The sequence below is a fragment of the Cervus elaphus genome, chromosome 13, assembly GCF_910594005.1.
Source record: "Cervus elaphus chromosome 13, mCerEla1.1, whole genome shotgun sequence".
NCBI classification, from domain to species: Eukaryota; Metazoa; Chordata; class Mammalia; order Artiodactyla; family Cervidae; genus Cervus; species Cervus elaphus.
The window spans coordinates 20,378,073-20,382,980 of record NC_057827.1 but is presented as its reverse complement, the minus strand read 5'-3'; positions in this window follow the sequence as shown (position 1 = coordinate 20,382,980).

Sequence of the window (4,908 nt, the reverse complement as noted above, 5' to 3'; positions counted from 1 at the left end):
CTCCCCTAGAAAGGAAGACAGATTCTGCCAGAAGTCACCTCCTGACTTTAGACTTGCCAGATTGGGAGGAGAGGAGTTCTGAATCCCATGGAAATTTGGTTAGAAAGGATAATATGTCCCAGATTTTGATTGGTGCTACTTTGGTGTTTAAAAACTTGTATTCACAAGTAATACATGTTAAGCCCAAGAAATAATGTAAGAAATAAGATGAGCTTGGAGACAATTAAATTCATCCATGAACCCACCCTGAAATAAACAGTCCTGCGTTTTGGTGTATACTGCACTGAACTTTTTATTTCTGTGCATCTATTAACACACATGCCATTTTTCTTTAAAAAATATAAAGTACATTATTTGTAACTTGTTTTTGTTATTTAATAATGATCACGAGTAGCTTTCACTGGTTAAAGGATAATTTTTTAAGGATGAAAGTATGACTCTCCTACATATGTAAAATGAGCACATGTTTAACATTTTATTTAATTTGTTACTAATGAGGGAACCATTAAGAGGTAACAAAGGAGGAGTCAAAAGCAGAGACAGGGACTTCCCTGGTGGTACAGTGGTTTAGAAGGCACCTGCCAATGCAGGGAACACAGGCTCCACCCCTGATCTGGGAACTAAGATCCCACACAAGAGCGACTAAGCCCAAATGCCATAACTATTGAACCCACCATCCGCAACTACTGAAGCCTGCCTCTCTGCGAGCCCAAGCTCCACAACAGAAAGCCACTGGAACGAGAAGGCCTCTCACAGCGGCTAGAGTAGCCCCCACTCTCCACAACTGGAGAAAGCCCTCATGCAGCAACAAAGACCCAGGGCAACCAAAATGAACAAGTGATTTTAAAAAGAAAGCAGAGATGTTTATGAGAAATACTGAAATGGATTTACAAATGAATGCGAAAGTAGGTTCTTCCACTGGAGAGGGGCTAGTCAAATGAACTGCCAATGGACACAATTTATTTGCATGTCTATAAAGAATTATTTGCATGACTATCTGTTGTGAGGATACAAAATAGCCCAAAGGCCATGCAATGGGAAGAACCCTGTAGAATCAGAATCAGTTAATCCAGGCGCTTTGCTGGTGGTCCAGTGGTTAAGAATCTGCCTTGCAATGCCAGAGGACAGGGATTCGATCCCTGGTCCGGGAAGATCCCACATGCGTCAGACAGAGCAACAAAGCTCGTTCACCACAACTAGAGAAACCCTGCGGGCAGGAATGAAGACCCAGCACAGCCAAAAAAAAAAGAATCAGTTAACCAAGTGGCTATGCTTCCCACAATGCCTAGTTTACAACTGAGGCACAAATTTTCTCTTACACTGCATAAACAAATATACATCCATGCTCTCTTTTTCAGTTCAGTTCAGTTGATCAGTCGTTTCCGACTCTTTGCAACCCCATGGACTGCAGCATGCCAGGCTTCCCTTTCCATCACCAGCTCCCAGAGCTTGTGATTCATGTCCATCAAGTCCATGATGCCATCCAACAATCTCATCCTCTGTCATCCCCTTCTCCTCCTGCCCTCAATCTTTGCTAGCATCAGGGTCTTTTCCAGTGAGTTGGTTCTTCCCATCAGGTGGCCAAATATTGGAGTTTCAGCTTCAGATTCAGTTCTTCCAATGAATATTCAGGACTGATTTCCTTTAAGATTGACTGGTTTGATCTTCCAGTCAAGGGACTCTCAAGAGTCTTCTCCAACACCACAGTTCAAAAGCATCAATTCTTCGGTGCTCAGCTTTCTTTACAGTCCAACTCTCACATCCATACATGATTACAGGAAAAACCATAGCTTTGACTAGACGGACCTTTGTTGGCAAAGTAATGTTTCTGCTTTTTAATATGCTGTCTAGGTTGGTCATAGCTTTTTTCCAAGAAGCAAGCGTCTCTTAATTTCATGGCTGCAATCACCATCTGCAGTGATTTTGGAGCCCAAAAAAATAAAGTCTGTCACTGTTTCTGCTGTTTCCCCATCTATTTGCCATGAAGTGATGGGACCAGATGCCATAATCTTAGTTTTATGAATGTCGAGTTTTAAGCCAACTTTTTCACTCTCCTCTTTCACTTTCATGAAGAGGTTCTTTAGTTCTTCTTCACTTTCTGACATAAGGGTGGTGTCATCTGCATGTCTGAGGTTATTGATATTTCTCCTGGCAATCTTGATTCCAACTTGTGCTTTACCCGGCCCAGCATTTCTCATGATATACTCTGCATAGAAGTTAAATAAGCAGGGTGACCATATGCAGACTTGACATACTCCTTTCCCGATTTGGAATCAGTCTGTTGTTCCATGTCCAGTTCTAACTGTTGTTTCTTGACCTGCATACAGGTTTCTCAAGAGGCATGTCAGGTGGTCTGCTATTCCTATCTCCTGAAGAATTTTCCACAGTTTGTTGTGATCCACACAGTCAAAGGCTTTGGTGTAATCAATAAAGCAGAAGTAGATTTTTTTTTTTTTTCTGGTATTCTCTTGCTTTTCCGATGATCCAGCAGATGTTGGCAATTTGATCTCTGGTTCCTCTGCCTTTTCTAAATCCTACTTGAACATCTGGAAGTTCACTGTTCACATATTGCTGAAGCCTGGCTTGGAGAATTTTGAGCATTACTTTGCTAGCGTGTGAGATGAGTGCAACTGAGCGGTAGTTTGAATATTCTTTGGCATTGCCTTTCTTAGGGATTGGAATGAAAACTGACCTTTTCCAGTCCTGTGGCCACTGCTGAGTTTTCCAAATTTGCTGGCATATTGAGTGCAGCACTTTCACAGCATCATCTTTTAGGATTTGAAATAGCTCAACTGGAATTCTATCATCTCCACCAGCTTTGTTCCTAGTGATGCTTCCTAAGGCCCACTTAACTTCACACTCCAGGATGTCTGGCTCTAGGTGACTGATCACAGCTCATGGTTATCTGGGTCATGAAGATCTTTTTTGTATAGTTCTTCTGTGTATTCTTGCCACCTCTTTTTAATATCTTCTGCTTCTGTTAGGTCCCTACCATTTCTGTCCTTTATTGCTCTCTTTTTAATGGTCACGTATTTTTATTATGTTGATATTCCTATAATTTATTTAGCAAACTGTTACTGGACTTCCAATTCTTCATTTGTATAAACAATACAGGGACATCTCCTTCACTTTGAATATCTTTGAACATTCCCTGGTTAATTCCTTCAGATAAATTCCTAGAAATGGAAGTCTTGTGTGGAAGGATAGGCACATTTTCAAGGTTTCTGATACCTGATGACAAATGACCTTCATAAGCTTCTTTCTAACACACTTTAAATCCACCCTCAAGTCCAAACTTTCTCAAGTCTGATATAGATTCAGAAACTTTAGGCTCCATTGAGATAAAACAAAGGTTGTCAGTTATTTCTCCAGCAAAATTGGGTTTATTTAGGATCAGAAAAGAATTGCAGTTTAGGGTCTGCATCCATGATGAGCCACATGCAAACCCACCCGGCAAAAACCAAAAGGAGTGCCCTTACAGCTGGGAAGGGAAGTGGGCGGGCTGTAACATAGTCTGTGGCTTTTCATTGGCTGGGTTGTGATGGCCTCTCATTGGCTGAATTCCTGTGTCCCATTAAGAGGGAGTTTCTTCTTTATTGAACCTGAGAGCTCCTTGATCTGGTCTTCTGACTTTTTTTTAATTGAAGTTTCTTTTTATTAATATTTTAGATGCCCTTTAGCAAGAAATGATTCTTTGCACTGAAATTTCACTCGGTTTCTCAGTAAAATTATTCACTAATGAAGGAAAACACTTCAGAGTGTGAAATCAATGGAGAATTCAAACAAATGGGCAGATAAATCAACCTGCAGTTTCGTGCATGCCAAGACGCTTCAGTCATGTCCGACTCTTTGTGGCCTCGTGGAGGAGCCCACTAGGCTCCTCTGTCCATAGCGATTCTCCATGCAGGAATACTGAAGTGGGTCACCATGCCCTCCTCAAGTATTGCTCTTTCATAGTCTGCTCCCAATAACACCCTCTCCTCCCTGTCTCCAACACCACTGAGAACTTCTCCCCACCCCATAGCACCCTCTGCTCAGAAGCAGAGAGAAAAGAATCCTTCAGAACACAGATACCAGGACTTCCCTGCTGGTCCAGTGGTTAAGACTCCACGCTCCCAGTGCAGGGGACCCAGGTTTGACCCGTGGTCAGAGAACTAGATCCCACAAGCAGCAACCAAGATTTGGCACAGCCAAATAAATTTTTAAAAAAGAAAAGAACAGCAGTGTCTTGAGACCCAAGTTTTCCGACCCCTACTTTTTCCCAGTTAGAGTGATTTCCCAGCACTTTTGAGCAAAGATCGAGGACTTCTTATTCTACCAAGTGTGTTATAAAATTAGTCTGATAACATCCGTCAGTCAAGGTCACTGAGATTTGGATAATGTTGAACTTTACCCAAGCCCGGTTCTTCAGCAAACAAAGATGGTGAAGAAGTTTCCCCCCAAACTTGTATGTTTCAAAGTCCTTCCATCGTTTGGCATTCTGGAAAACAGAAAGCATACCGCAAAGAACTATCCGTCCCATCTGACTTAAATAAGACTTGCTGTCAGGCTCTCTCATGACTCCCATAAGACTCACAGATAACCCACTTATTACCTGTGATGAGGCCAGACACAGTCCTTCCCACCTCCCATTCTTTGTGATTGCACAAACTATTGGCCGCCTGAAACTAACTAGACACAGAGGTGAACACTTCCGGTCTGGCTGACTCAGCCGCCCCCCTTGATTACAAAAACAAGTCCAGTTGTACGATCACCCCGTAGATAATTTGTCTGGTCCTCCCTAGACAACTTTAAGGTACTTTTTTTTTAAGATTCTTTTTTTATGTGGACAATTGTTTAAGTCTTTATTGAATTTGTTACAGTATTGCTTCTATGTTTTGATTTTTCCACCACGAGGCATGTGAAAGC